The 16,915-nt window shown below is 35.1% G+C and overlaps 1 pseudogene; it reads right to left on the bottom strand.

Annotated features, from left to right (window-relative positions):
• Positions 1-12,136: 12,136 nt before the first annotated feature.
• LOC126009258 (importin subunit alpha-1-like) lies at positions 12,137-13,676 on the bottom strand (annotated as a pseudogene).
• Positions 13,677-16,915: the final 3,239 nt, after the last annotated feature.

The raw sequence follows: 16,915 nt of genomic DNA, 5'->3' as shown, positions 1-16,915 counted from the left end.
TATAACATTGAATCCATCAGTAGAATTTATAAAGAAATTTAGAAACTTTGGGGCCGGAGCAGTGGCGCAGTGGTAGGGTGTTTGCCTTGAACCTGGCTAACCTAGGAGAGACCACAGTTCAATCCCCTAGTGTCCCATATGGTCCCCAAGCCAGAAGTTATTTCTGAGTGTATAGCCAGGAGTAACTCCTGAGCATCACCAGGTGTAGACCCCCCCATAAAACAAGAACCTTTGTGCACATAGCTCATTATTTAAATTATAAAAATTATGGTTTTATCGGGGCCAGAGAGATATGGAGCAGTAAGGCCTTTCTCCCTTGCCAGCGTAAGCCCAGGATGATGCCCCAGCATCCCATATGGTCCCCCTAGCCAGGAGTGTCACTGGTTATGGCCCCAAAAAAACAAAAAAATATGGTTTTGTTACTTTCCATAAAATTCTCTTGTAAATAATTAGCATATTAAATTTTCTTGACAGATAAGTTCTTTGGATAACAGAATTAATTTGGATTCTAAATGGAAACCATTGAAGCTACTACCTACAATATCTAAAATTTCAAGGATTATAATTTTACAGGAAAAATAAATAGAGCTGGAAAGATAAAATAGCAAGGGTGTTTGCCTTGAATTCAGCCAATCCAAGTTGAATCCTCAGCATCTTTTATGATCCACAGAGCCTGCTAGTAATGATATCTGAGTGCAGAGCCAGGAATAACCCCTGAGTGCTGGGTATGGTTCAAAATTAATTAATATGCAGTCTATTTGGAAAAACTATAACATGTTACTTAATGTGAGTCAAAATTGGTCCAGTATTGTATTTACAAAACTTAGTCTTCTGATTACTTTAAGTAAGATTAAAGCAATTGATGATGTGGAGTGGAATGGTGAATCACTAGATAAAGTAGTAAATGTGATTGCTCATTTCAAATTTCTCTTATTGAAAATATTTCCAGTCAAAATAGGTAACGAAATGCCTGGAGTGGGATATAGCAAGATATTAGTAAAAAAATAATAGAACTCCCAAAAGAGGCAACTCAATATTTGACCCCTCACCTACTCGCACTCAGCTGGCAGAACAAGGACCATGCCCAGGCTTAGCAGCAAGTTATAGAGCAGCATGGGGTTAAAAGGTACAGGGTTTCTCTAGACTGAGAAAAAGTATACTGGACCAAATCATTATACTCTGGAGGTGTGCATACCTTAAGGGACAAAACTAGGACATTGTGCTCTGGGCTGGACATTGAAGGACAGATGGACACTAAGAGAGAAAGAGGGCCTAGGCACTAAAAAAAGAAAGGCCCAGACTCATTTATGGAAATTGTACAATAAACTTTAACCTTAATCTTTTGTTTTGGGACCATGCCCAAGAGTCCTCAACTATTTCTCTAGTTCTATGCTTAGGTATCAATCCATATGGTTCTTGAATACATAATGGGTGCCAGGGATTTTTCCCAAGTTGACTGCATGCAAGTCAAGTTATTTAGCCACTGTACTCTTTTCTATGTCCCCTATATTCTAACTACTTAAGCATATGAGTTTTACTAGATACAATTCACAAGACTTCATGAGTTTAGTAATAGATTATTATTTTTTGTTTTGTTTTGGTTTTTGGATCACACCCGGCAGTGCTTAGAAGTTACTCCTGGCTCTATGCTCAGAAATCGCTCCTGGCAGGCTCGGGGGACCATATGGAGTACCTTTATTCAAACCACTGTCCTTCTGCATGCAAGGCAAGGCAAGGCAAACGTCTTACCTCCATGCTATCTTTCTGACTCCAAGTAATAGATTAATTTTTGTGTTAACATAAACACTAAAAATGAATGATAAATATCACATGCTATACATTATGATACAAATTAAAATTCTGTAGTAGCTGTTAGAAATATTTACAGTAAATGACCATTTAGACTTGTTTTACATCTAAATGTTGTACATTTATTTATTTATATTGGTTTTGGAACCACACCCAGTGATGCTCAGGGGTTACTCTTGGCTATGCACTCAAAAATCGCTTCTGGCTTAGGAGACCATATGGAATGCTGGGGGATCAAACTGTGGTCCTTCCCTGGTTAGCACATGCAAGGAAAATGCCCTACCACTTGTGCCACTGCTCTGGTCCCTTGATGTATTTTATTTTATTGCAGGTTGAGGTTCTTCAAGAAATACCTCTGAAGCTCGAGATACTTCCAGAGAACTCTGGAAACCTGGATTTTCAATTCTAGGGCTCAGGGATGAAGTGGTACTGAGATCCTGAGGTACCAGGGATCACCCAGCAGTGCTAAAGAGATTAATGGTACCAGAAAGTGAATGTAGGTTAGATTCCTAACCTTGTATTATTGCCTGGAACCAAATTTTGATATGTTGAAAAGATTAAAATTTCATCAACTATTCCATAACTTAAAATTAAAATGAAATTTGTATTTTAAAAAAGAACTCAAAAGTAATAAGGCTTCAGAAATGTTGTCAGGTACACTCATTATTGTATATTTCAAGATTGCTCATAAGTAGAATTTTAATTCAGCTACTATACTCCTATATTGTTATAGCCGTGATCATTAAACAGCACAAATTGTGATATGATAAATTTTATTATAAGGGAAATTGCTTTTTAAGTAATATGCATGTTGTGTTCTATTTGTCATACATAATTTTATTATCTGTCATTGTAGAAATCTAATAATTGATGTCAATGTTGATGAGAATGAGTAATTTTTCCTCCTCAGTATGTACTCAGTTATGTGAACCACAATCTATAGCAAATAGCTTTGTAACATCTTTTTAATTTTTGGTTTATTTATTTTCACAAAAATAATGATATATTTTCAAACAAATTGGACATATAACTTATGTAAATAGCAAATTCTTAGTAAGACCATGTGTAGTGCATATTCCAGAATCCAAGACTTAAAATCTTTGATTAATTTTTGGAATACCTGAAGGTCTCCTTAGAGGCCTAGGGAGTGCACCCCCAAAAAACTGTATTTTGAAGCTGCCCAGTGAGTGAACTCTGACTGTGGGGTTCGCCATCCAAAAAGCTGAGCTCTCTAGCCTGCGAAGACTCTGCCCTGCTGTGCCTTTGATCACTCTGAAGACTTTAAGGGAAATTTATCCTGTGCCTGTGTTTCTTGAAGGTCTCCTCAGAGGCCTAGGGAGTGCACCCCAAAAAAACTGTCAACTACAGTGAGCAGAAGAGTGCAGCCACTCCGCTTCGTGTCTGCACACTCTTTCTAACCAGTGAACCCCACCACAACACGCAGGAAAAACCACAATACAAGTGTGACAATGGGGAAACCTTGCAGGCAAACACCATGCACAGAGAATAAAGATGAAAGCTCAAATGAAATAATAAATTCTAACCATCTAATTAATCTCTCGGTTAAGGAACTTAAAATAGCAATATGGAAGATGTTTGCAGAACTCAAAGAAAGCATAGATTGATCTGAACAAAACACAAAGACAGAAATCAGAAAACTCAAAACTGAAATAACAAAACTGAAAAACATGGTAGCTCAACTGAAAACCTCAATGGATGGCCTCACCAGCAGGGTAACAGCAGCTAAGGAGAGAATTGAAGTACTGGAAGATGTGATGCAGAAAAACTCAACACAGCAGAAGAAATTGGAAAAGAACCTTAAGACAAATGAACAGACAATGGAAAAAGTACTCAAGGAATGAGAACAGATGAAAATAGAAGTCTTTGATAGACTCAACAGAAACAACATAAGAATCATTAGAGTCCCAGAGACCCAGGTAGGAGATCTCCAGGAAGAATCAACTGTCAAAGACATTATCAAAGAGATAATACCAGAGTTAAGGACTACATGCAATCAAATCCTGCATGCCCAAAGAGTACCAGCTAAAAGAAACCCAAAGAAAAACACCCCAAGACACATCCTCGTTACAATGACAAATCCCACAGATAGAGATAGAATACTGAAAGCAGCAAGATCAAAAAGGGAAATTACATTCAAAGAAAGATCACTAAGACTTACAGCAGACATGTCACAAGAAACTCTCAAGGCCAGAAGACAGTGGTGGGATATTGTGACAAGACTGAATTAAATGAATGCCTCACCAAGAATACTGCATCCAGCCCGACTCACATTTAGGTTTGAAGGAAAAATAAATAGCTCCATGGATAAACAACAGCTCAGAAACTTCACAGATGAAAAACCAGCCTTAAATAAAAACTGACAGGTCTACTTTAAGACAATAGAGACCAACACACACAGCAAACTTATCTACAAAGATGACATTAAATCCTATGACAATAATCTCACTCAATATCAATGGACTAAAATCACCAATTAAAAGACACAGAGTGGCAAAATGGGTCAAAAAAATGAATCCAACCTTCTGCTGCCTACAAGAAACACATCTGAATAGTCCGAACAAACACTCAAAATCAAAGGCTGGAGGAAAGTCATCCAAGCAATCAACACCCTCAAAAAAGCTGGGGTGGCCATATTAATATCTGATGGCACCAACTTTATACTCAGAAAAGTGGTAAGGGACAAAGATGGACACTATGTACTAATCAAGGGATATGTGCAACAGAAAGAAATCAGACTATTAAACACATATGCACCCAATGAGAGACCAGTAAATTATCTAATGCAGTTACTGACAAAGCTAAAAGAAGAAATCAATAATAACACAATAATTGTGCGAGAACTCAACACGGCCCTATCAACACTTGATGGGTCAATCAGATTAAAAACCAACAAAAACATACTAGCCCTGAAAAGAGTAATAGAAGAAAGAGGACTAGTAGTTACATATAGGACACTCCATCCCAAAAAACCTGGATACACATTCTTCTCCAATGTACATGGGTCATTCTCCAGGATAGACTACATGTTGACACATAAAACATACCTCCATATAATCAAGAGGATAGAAATCTTGCAGGCTACCTTTTCTGACCACAAGGCTCTAAATTTAGATGTGAACTACAAAGCCACACAGAAAAAAAAAAAAACTTTAACAATTGCAAATTAAACACCCTGCTTCTGAACAAACAGTGGGTCGAGATGAAATCAAAGAGGAAATAAAAACTTTCCTGAAAACAAATGATAATGATGACACAAACTGCCAGAATCTATGGGACACAGCAAAAGCGGTGCTGAGAGGAAAATTTATGGCTCTACAAGCACACATCAGGAAGGAAGAAGGGGTATACCTGAATAACTTAATGATGCAGCTCAAAAAATTAGAAAATGACAAACAAAAGGAACCAAAAATAGGGAGACAGAAGGAAATAACAAAGCTGAAAGCAGAACTCAATGAAGTGGAAAACCAAAACAATCTGAAAGATCAACGAAAGCAGAAGTAGGTTCTTTGAAAAAATAAACAAGATTTATAGACCATTGGCAAAACTCACAAATAAAGAGAAATCTGATAACCCATTTTAGAAATGAAAAGGGGGAGTTCACGACAGATATTTCAGAGATCCAAAGGTTAATCAAAGACTACTTTGAGAAACTTTATGCTACTGAACATGAGAACCTAGAAGAAATGGAAACATTCTTGGACACTTATAACTTTCCACAGTTAAGTAAGGATGATGTAGCATATCTAAACAACCCATCACTACTGAGGAAATTGAAACTGTAATCAAACATCTGCCCAAAAAGAAAATCCCAGGCCCAGATGTATTTCTTAATTAATTTTTTCAAATCTTTCAAGAGGAGATACTAACAATCCTATCCAAGCGCTGCATGAAATTGAAAAAAACGGAAACACTCCCAAAGAGAGCCAACATCAGCTTGATACCAAAACCAGACAGAGATGCTGCCAAAAAAGAAAATTACAGACCAATATCCCTGATGAATGCTGATGCAAAGATTTTCAACAAAACCCTGGCAAATAGGATTCAATACATCATCAAGTAGATCATACTCCACAACCAAGTAGGTTTCATCCCAGGAATGCAAGGATGGTTTAACATCTGTAAATCTATCAATATCATACACAAAATCAACAAGAAGAAAAATAAAAATCACATTATCATATCAATAGTTGCAGAGAAAACATTTGATAAGGTCCAACACCCATTCTTGATAAAAAAATCTCAGCAAGATGGGAATAAAAGGAACCTTTCTCAATCTAGTTGAAGCCATCTACCACAAGCCAATGGCAAATATTATCTTCAGTGTAAAAAAACTAAAAGCCTTTCCTCTAAATTCTGGTACAATACAAGACTGTCCTCTCTCACCACTCCTCTTCAACATAGTACTGGAAGTCCTTGCTATGGTGATCAGACAAGAAAAAGATATCAAGGGAATCCAGATAGAAAAGGAAGAAGCCAAGCTCTCATTGTTTGCAGATGACATGATACTCTACATAGAAAACCTTAAAGACTCTAAAAACAAAGATTCTAGAAACAAAAGTCTCATATAGCAATGTGGCAGGCTACAAAATTAACACACAGAAATCAATGACCTTTTTATATACCAATAATGATAGGGAATAGAAGGAAGTCAAGAAAGCAATCCCATTCACATTAGTGCCACACAACTCAAATATCTTGACCAAAGACGTGAAGGGTCTATACAAAGAAAACTATAAATCCCTGCTCCAAGAAATAAGAGAGGACACACAGACATGGAAACACATACCCTGCTCAAGGATTGGCAGGATTAACATAATTAAAATGGCAATACTCCCCAAAGCATTATACACATTTAATGCGATCTCCTTAAAAATACCCAGGACATTCTTCAAAGAAGTGGATCAAACACCTATGAAGTTCATCTGGAACAATACAAACCTCGAATAGCTAAAGCATTCCTAGGGAAAATGGAAATGGGAGGCATTACTTTCCCCAACTTTAAACTGCAATAGTTTATTTATTCTTTATTATTCTTTATTATTTATTATTGCAAAGCAATAGTTAGCAAAACAGCATGGTATTGGAATAAAGACAGACCTTTGGATCAGTGGAATAGGCTTGAGTTCTCAGACAATGTTCCCCAGACATACAATCACCTAATTTTTGACAAGGGAGCAAGAAATTCTAAGTGGAGCAGGGAAAACCTCTTCAACAAGTGGTGCTGGCAGAACTGGTTAGCCACTTGCAAAAAAGCGAACATAGACCCTCTGTTAACATCATGTACGAAGGTAAAATCCAAATGGATTCAAGACCTTGATGTCAGACCTGATACCGTAAGGTATATAGAACAACACGTCGGTAGAAAACTCCATGTCATTGAGACTAAAGGCATCTTCAAAGAGAAAACTGCACTTTCCAAACAAGTGGAAGCAGAGATCAATAGATGAGAATACATTAAGCTGAGAAGCTTCTGCACCTCAAAAGAAATAGTACCCAGGATACAAGAGCCACGCACTGAGTGGGAGAAACTATTCACCCAACATCCATCAGATAAGGGATTAATATCCAAAATATACAGGGCAGTGACAAAACTTTACAAGAAAAAACATCGAATCCCATCAAGAAATGGGGAGAAGAAATGAACAGACGCTTTGATAAAAAAAAAAGAGAGATACAAATGGCCAAAAGGCACATGAAAAAATACTCCTCATCAATAATCATCAGGGAGATGCAAATCAAAACAATGATGAGATACCACCTCACACCACAGAGATTGGCGCACATCACAAAGAATGAGAACAAGCAGTGTTGGCAGGGATGTGGAGAGAAAGGAACTCTTATCCACTATTGGTGGGAATGCTGTGTAGTTCAACCTTTATGGAAAGCAATATGGAGATTCCTCCAAAAACTGGAAATCGAGCTCCCATATGACCAAGCTATATACCACTCCTAGGAATATACCCTAGGAACACAAAAATATAATACAAAAATCCCTTCCTTACACCTATATTCATTGCAGCACTATTTACGATAGCAAGACTCTGGATACAGCCAAGATACCCTTCAATAGATGAATGGCTAAAGAAACAGTGGTACATATACACAATGGAATATTATGCAGCTGTCAGGAGAGATGAAGTCATGAAATTCTCCTATACATGAATGTACATGGAATCTATTATGCTGAGTGAAATAAGTCAGAGAGAGAGAAAAACACGGAATGGTCTCACTCATCTATGGGTTTTAAGAAATGTGAAAGACATTTTTGCAATAATAATTTTCAGGCACAAAAGAGAAAAAAGCTGGAAGTTACAGCTCACCTCAGGAAGCTCACCACAAAGTGTGATGAGTATAGTTAGAGAAATAACTACATTTTGAACTGTCCTAATAACGAGAATATATGAGGGAAATGGAAAGCCTGTCTAGAGTACAGGCAGGGGTCGGGTGGGGAGGAGGGAGATTTGGGACATTGCACTGGTGATGGATGGTGTTCTTTACATGACTGAAACCCAAATATAATCATGTATGTAATAAAGTTGGTTAAATAAAAAAAAAGAATTTAAAAAAAAGAAAAAAAGATAAAATACTAGTCTAAACATTAAAAAAATGAGAACAATCAGTGCTGGCGGGGATGTGAAGAGAAAGGAACTTTTATCCACACTGGTGGGAATGCTGTCTAGTCCAACCTCTATAGAAAGCGATATGGAGATCCCTCCAAAATCTGGAAATTGAGCTTCCACTCGACCCAGCTATTCCACTCCTAGGGATAAACCCTAAGAACACAAGAATACAATACTAAAACCCCTTCCTCACACCTATATTTATTGCAGCACTATTCACAATAGCCAGGCTCTGGACACAACCAAGATGCCCTTCAACAGACAAATGGCTAAAGAAAGGTGGTACATATACACAATGGAATCTCATGCAGCCATCAGGAGAGTTGAAGTCATGAAATTTCTGTATGCATGGATGTACATGAAATCTATCGTGCTGAGTAAAATAAGTTAGAGGGAGAGAGAGACGCAGAATAGTCACACTCATCTATGGGTTTTAAGAAAAATAAAAGTCATTTTTGCAACAATCCTCAGAGACAATGAGAGGAGGGCTGGAACTTCCAGCTCACTTCATGAAGCTCACCACAAAGACTGGTGAGTGCAGCTATAGAAATAACTACACAGAGAACTACCATAATCATGTGAATGATTGAGGGAACTGGAAAGCCTGTCTGGAGTATAGGTGGGGGGTGGGATGGAGGGAGATTTGGGACATTGGTGGCGGGAATTTTGCACTGGTGAAGGGAGGTGTTCTTTCCATGACTGAAACCTAATCACAATCATATATGTAATCAAGATGTTTAAATAAAGAAAAAAAAGAAAAAAATTTTGGAATAGTATCTTCATTTGCCTTGAAGAGAATAAGAGTCACCAGAAGAAAGCATGTTAGGTGTTAGAGTTCTGTGCTCAGGAATCATGCCTGATGATTCAGGAAAGACAATATATAAAATTTAAATTGAACCACGGTTGAGAGTGTGTAAGCAGGCCAAGTGCCTTACCTGATGTACTGTCTGGCCTTAGGATACTTGAAAGAAATAAATAAAATAAATACAAAGAATTTTGGAGAAAAATAAATGAAAAGAGTGCTGACATTTACAGAAAAAAGAAACCTTTTGCAAATGAATATTTGTGTATATGAGAACCTGGGAGATATAAGGCAACCGTTTTGTTTTGAATGCTGGCAACCAGGAGTCAATAACCACTGGCATTGCATTTGGTGAATCAATCCTGCCATGGGTGATCACTGAGTTCAGTTAGGAGTAAGCACCACCAGTTATGGCCTCAAATATATTAAACTTTTAAAGCACCAGAAGAGTAATTTGATATAAAAAGTGTTAGTAACGGAAAATTATTTAAATTTTATCAAAATGTAGTGAGTTTTAATGTCCAAATTTATTTTATAGTTATTCTCCCTATTATGAATAAATTAATTTGAGATGTCATTATTTTTATATACATGAATATATATTTTATGTTATGTTATGTTATGTTATGATGTTATGTTATGTTATGTTATGTTATGTTATGTTTTATGTTATGTTATGTTATGTTATGTTATGTTATGTTATGTTATGTTATGTTATGTTATGTTATGTTATGTTATGTTATACATAACAACCAGGAAATAAATGGGTCCTTACAAGATAAAAAATAATTAGTAACTTAAGCTCTAGTGTATCACTTATAAAAAGACTGCATTTATAGCTAACATGAATAAAATTTTGTTTTTACTTAACAGCTCCAGAAGCAGAACTTTCAGCTTATAACAATCATTACATACATAAGGTTTTCTACCTTATTTTTGTTCATTTTAATTGGAAGACAACAAATGAGATTTTCCAGGGTATGGCTTTCAGTGAAATATTGGGGAGAAAGTAACAGTAATATACAAATAATGTCAGTGATGTAGAAAATAGTGATGCATCTAAAACTATAAAACCAAGGTTATATTTACTTCCACAGAAAAGAATCAGTTCAGATTTCAACTTAGGTTTTTATGTTTCTTGAAGAGAATATTTCCTGTCTAATGGCCTTCAAACTGGATCTTAGCCTTTTAGTAAGATATAAAGAAGAAACTTAAAAAATAACTACATTATTAAAATTCTGTATCCAAGACATGAGTGTTGAAAACAAATATTCAAAAGAGTTAGTTTATATATTTTATTTTTCCTATGTAATCTGATATAGGATATAACATGATGTAAGATAGTATATTATGTAATTTTTTTGTCATTTTGTTATCTTATAAGTGAATATAGGAAAGGTGAAACTTAAATGCATTTATACAAATTCACATACATTTATTCAATCTGGTGATCTGCTATGTCAAAACACATTGAATAAGAAAAATTCCCATATAAAACAAATTCCACAATCACTCAAACCTCTTATACTATACCTATAATAAACAGTAAGCTTTAAAATCTCTGAATTTCATAATTCTGTAAAATTAAAATTAGGTGTCAACATATTTCACTATAAAAGGCATGATCTTGGGGCCGGAGCCATAGCACAGCTGTAAGGCGTTTGCCTTGCACAAGCCAGATCCTGGAAGGACCTGGTTCAATTCCCCGCTTCCCATATGGTCTCACTAGCCAGGAGCGATTTCTGAGCACATAGCCCGGAGTAACCCCTGAGCATTTCTGGTGTCCCCCCCCCGTCCCCCAAAAAAGTCGTAATCTTATTATTTTCCAAAAGCCAAGGTATTTTGTTTGTTTTTGTGAGGGCACTGCCTTGGGATCACTCCTGACAAAGATTGAGTGACCACATAATATGGTCCCAGAGATAGAAATAAAATCAAGTATGCAAGGCAAACCTGCTGTACTATATCTCTGGAAAAGTCTTGTTCAAATCTCAGAATCCCATATGGTCCCCTGAGCCTGCCAGGAGCGATTTCTGATCTTAGAGCCAGGAGTAACCCCTGAACCATGCTGGGTGTGACCCCCTCAAATTAATAGCCTGTAAGCAACTTTATTATATAAAAAATAGAGCATTATTTGGGCTGAAGGAAGAGTATAATGGATAAAGTGCATTTAGTTGACCCAGGATAAATTCCTGGTACTGCATGTGGTCCTCAAAAAGTTATCTCTGAATTCATAATGAGAAATAAACCCTGTATACTACCACGTGTACCCAGAAATGAACAAAAAGTACATTATTTGCATTAAAATTTCAGAATTATTAACTCATACATCTCAAATGACCAGAATTATTTAATTAAATATTAAGTTGTAAAATAAATGCACTGAATTTGTACATTTATAACAACTTTCTTTGTAACGTTGCTCTCAATTAGGCAAATGTATGGAAATCTATTAAAGCACAAAAAATAAGTGAAAAAACAAACGGAGAAATTGTAAAATATATAATATTAATAGCATATAATAATTAAATTGGTCTACTTAAAATAACCGAAGATACATAAATGTGAATAATTAGCATGCAAACTAACATCCAAGTATGATCAATAAGTAAAACTTCTCAGATTATTGTCTTTAAAAATATTTAACATAGTTATTTTTAAGAAAAGAGTGGAATTCAATCTTTATTTACAGGAATCAGCTAGACATAAAATTTCACATAGATATAAATCCACTGAGAAAAGTTCAGAGAGTATGTACATTTTAAAACTAAATGTTCAAGTATAGTTTCATTTTAAAATGTAATGTAACTTACTAAATTAAAAAATAGTTAATAGGAGAGAAACAATAAAACACAATTATACCACACATGTAACAATAAGCAATGATCTACTTCAGCTGGACAATTATAGCATTAAAAGTCCCAGGACTACCATACTATACTTGGAATGGAATGCCTTCAGAGGAAGTTAATGGCACAAAATTCTGATCTTCCTCTTTCTCAGAGAAATGCTTCTCAATCAAGTTTAATGAGGCTTTGTGTATAGATTTATTGTCCTGCTTTAGAGGAACTTAACTATTCCTTATTAAATGTACGAAGTTTCTCAGTTCACCCAGTTTCTCAACAGCCTGGAAGATTTTTGAAATGAAATTCAGACTAGTCAAAATAAATTTGGTTTTTTATTTGTTATTAGAAGGTTAATCAATGGCTATTATGCTTCAATGGAGATAAACTATCTATATAACTAATCCACCACCTGTTTAGTTAAATAACCAACTGGTCAGAGCCCTGCTGTTTCTTTTCGTGTCTTAAAGTCTGCTTTCAAGAGAATTCCAGTGAGAAACAGAACTGACTACATGATTCACAACTTGCTGTATTTGGTCCTAACAACTAGTAGTGATGTTTGACATTATCCATGTAGATTCCTTCAACAGTGAGTGCTTCTGCATCTATTACAACCTGTGTACATACATCTGTCCTGGTGACAATATTTCCAGTTGAAAATTAGCATAGGGGTCACTATTGGCAATTCAGTAGTTTATAAGAAAATTCACAAGTTGAAGTAAAACTCCTATTTCCACAACCATTTCAAATATTTCATTTAGACCACAAGTAAGGTAGAAATGGCCCTGCAAGTATCTGCTAGTACCCCCGGATCACCTTGCAGCAGGAGGTAAACTGTATTAGGAAGAATATGTTCTATATCATCAAGTTGGGGTACATGATTCTTATTTTAATGAAGATTTGAAAGTATCCAGATAAGATTACACAGGTAACCACACTCTAAGTATAACATCATGAACTGTAAGAGAAGCCAACAATGAATCTATCACACTGTATTAGGAACACCAAGTCTGAGAAAATTGAACCATCACCTGAAATATATCCTAAAACTCAGCTCACTGATATCAGCATGGAGAGATAGATGCCAACAGAGAAATGAATATTGGGATAGCACCTTCATTTACCACAACCTTGAACTATTCTTATTTCCCAGATGCAATATTAGTAAGGGACCAAGCAGATTCTAACTGAATTGGACTACATTCAATTCTGCACAGATACAATTTTTGGACTCAAACCAGCTTGAACAATATTGTCAATGCACGGATGTTTTTCCCTAGAGAGAAATTTCCTAGCAGCTTGAGTAACTTAGAGCTGGCTTTACAAACTATTGCTATTTATGCCTTTGACAATGTCATCAGCAGACCAATTTACACTATTCTGGTTGTTGCAGTTTTCCAGCAGTGAAGAAGTAACATCATCAGCAAATGTCCTGACATTTCTGCTTTTCAACAACTGTCTTCTTAGATTTCCTCAGCTCCTTGTTAACTTCTATTTTGTGCTCTCATTTTTATGCTATCTTTTCATGTACTTGAATCTGTTAAGGCAGGTAGTTGGTGAATTTTCAATATCACTGGTGAACATGGTTATGAGACAAAAGAAGAAAGTTATAAAACTGACTCAACATTCCACTGAATATAGTGCAGGTTTTAGAACCGTTGGGGACACAATCCCAAAAAGGTCCAACAAGTTTTAGCCTGAAGATGGCGTGGCTTCTGTAAAGGCTTTATTACCTCTCAAATACTTTCCACATATTTTAAACTCCATACGAGCCTTGTAGCTTTATTTTTCCATTTAGATAGCATAATCCCTTTTGGATCACATATGGGATATAAATAAAATAGAATAACCATGCAAACAAAATAATTCTGCCTTCCTACCTATGGAGGGAAAGAAATAGCAAAAATATCTTTGCTTCTCCTCATGCAATCTTCAGTTAACTCAATAAAATTGATAAGATATTAGTATTGATAAGATTTTGTGATTGTACAATTTTGCATACTTATACATCTTATTATTATATTTCTTAAGTTCAATGTTTCCCTATGTTCTTATGTTATAGATGGTTTTCTCAATAAATAATAGTTGTATCAATAACTTAAAATCTTATTATGATAACTAAAGGTAGAGTATACAAAATTAAAGTATAAATTTGACTTAAATTAGGACTTTGAGGAATTTACCTAGATCATAATTAAGTAGAAACATATAATCCTGTTGGCAGTTTCAATAAAAATCAGGAAATAGAAAATATCAGAATAACCAAACATGCCACTTTCTATGATAATCCTAGTAACCTATTTATACTTAGATTTTTTTTTGGGCCACACCCGTTTGATGCTCAGGGGTTACTCCTGGCTAAACGCTCAGAAATTGCCCCTGGCTTGGGGGGACCATATGGGACACCGGGGGATCGAACCGTGGTCCTGATCCTTGGCTAGCGCTTGCAAGGCAGACACCTTGCCTCTAGCGCCACCTCGCCGGCCCCTTATACTTAGATTTTAATCAAGTAATGAGGTTAATTATTACTAACTAATAATATATTTTATCGTTCTCCAGTGAAGTTATATGAGCTTTATGACTTGATTTTATATGACTAAAGTATCCATGTAGCTTACAGCTTTTATGACTTGCATTATTTTCTATAATTTCTTCAGTTGAAGAAACTATCTTCTATCACTATCACCTTTTACAATTTCTTATTTTAGAAAACTAGCTTTTCTTCCTTGTTGCAGTGAAATAAAATACTAAATACATATTATTTTTTGTGACTGGAGCTTAAACCTCTGTAAAGTTGATTTACTATTCACTATCCATTCATTTATCATAAAATCAAATATTTAGAATATTTAAATACCCAGAAAAGTGTGTAAGAATTTGATTTGATAATGTGGCATATAATTTTTTCTTTTTCTCATAATTTATACTTTAAGATTTTGAATGTTTATATATGAGAAATGATGACTATAATTACTATATATTCCTCCTGAAATAATTTTAATACATAAAACCAAGACTAAGCACTATAAGACTAAAATGCTTATCAGAGAGTATAAGTTATTAAAGTACTATTAAATAAAAGAAAAATAAATTTAAATATGCTCAAGAACTATAGAAAATAAACAAAAAAACACTTTTTGTGAGATTTTTTTAATTTAAATTGAGCTAAATATCTATGTATCTTTTATCATAGATCTGAAAATAGTGAGATACTAACTTCATCTAGAAAGCAAAGCCATTAGACAAACAGAGTCATTAAAGTGAATCATGAGAAACTGGTTGTTTCTATTTAGTTATTAAAAGAGATTTCATGTCACAATGACCATCTGAAAGAAGACACTGATTGCAATGTTATTGTTTGGTATTGTTCCTTTTCTCCGAAAACTGTTAAAATTATATCTAAATTCATTCAACATTGATGAAATTGAGCTTCTAGAAAGGAGAAAATAAACAAGTGGTTTTTAAATGAACAACTTTAGACTTTGTTGAAATTTTCTTTTTTTTTAAAAACCAGAACTTTTATGTCACTGAGGCATAAAACTGAACAGACAGCACTTTAGCCAATGTAAACGACATTAGAGGGCACCCTAGCCCAATTTTCCATTTGTTTAACTTTCTAGATAGACTGGAGAGAGTGAAAAAGTTTTTAGTATCTTGTTTAATTTTGATGTTTTAATAATGTATCATCACCCTCTGAAGCACATAAAGAAAAGTCACCTTTCTCAAGAAAACCTTCTCTAACAGAAGTAAAATGAAAAGTTCCTGTGTCAGAGTAAGGAACACAAGAACTTTTACCCACTTCTTTGTACATTGACCTAATCTCACTCAGTTCTCACCATGCATCTCTGCATCAACAGGTCCTTAAACAAGCAAAAAGGCATAGTTATATTATCTAAAATTTGTCCTTCAATTCTCACTATCATCTCTGCCCTTCAATTTACTGTATTCACACTTTCACATAGACTATGAGGCAGTTGGAGGTTATTTGACCCAGGAACTTGTAATTGTCTTTGTATCCAGAGGAATTTATTTAATCATTGCCCTCTATTGATGTAGTGTACAAATATTAGTGTGGATTAAGTGATGCCATTAGCAGATGGCACTGACACAGACATGTTTTACAGCCTCTGATGTAGCCCTTAAGCCCATGAGTGATCTATAACAAAGCAGTAAATAACAGTTACATGATGTCTTTGAATAGGTCACAACATCATCAGTGAATGACAAATGAAGATGAGTCATAAGCTAGTTAACAGCCAGAAATCATTCACAGTAAGGCTAATTTATCTGGTCATAGAGAAATAACAAAGTTTTTTCTGCCTACTTTTCAAGTGATGACACTTTTCTCTTAAATGTAGACAATTTGTAGACTGCACATTGTACATTGCACAGACTAATAACACTTGAAAGATTAAATCTAAAAGGGAAATACTTAACATAACCCACTTAAAATACATTTCTTACACCAATGTGTTAGAATTTTAATTTATAAAGCTATATTCTTAAAATGATCATAACAGGCTTTCAAAAGTCAATTTCAAAATAGTTTTGCAACTCTAAAATATATTTCTTTCTGCCTACCTATTTTTGGTTCCTTTTGTTGATCATTTTCTAAATTTATAAGCTGTCATTAATCTTTTTATATAGGCCCTTTCTTCCTGTCTGATGTGTATATGCAAAGCAATAAATTTTCCTCTTAGTACTGATTTTGCTGTGCCCCATAAATTTTGGTAATTTTTGTTTTCATTGTCATTTTTTTCCAGAAATGTTTTGATTTCTTCTTTGATTTTATCTGACCTACTGGTTGTTCAGAAGTGTGCTCT

Source organism: Suncus etruscus, chromosome 1 (genome assembly GCF_024139225.1).
Source record: "Suncus etruscus isolate mSunEtr1 chromosome 1, mSunEtr1.pri.cur, whole genome shotgun sequence".
Lineage (NCBI taxonomy): Eukaryota > Metazoa > Chordata > Mammalia > Eulipotyphla > Soricidae > Suncus > Suncus etruscus.
The sequence above is the reverse complement of the archived record's forward strand: the minus strand, read 5'-3'. Positions and strand labels throughout refer to the sequence as shown.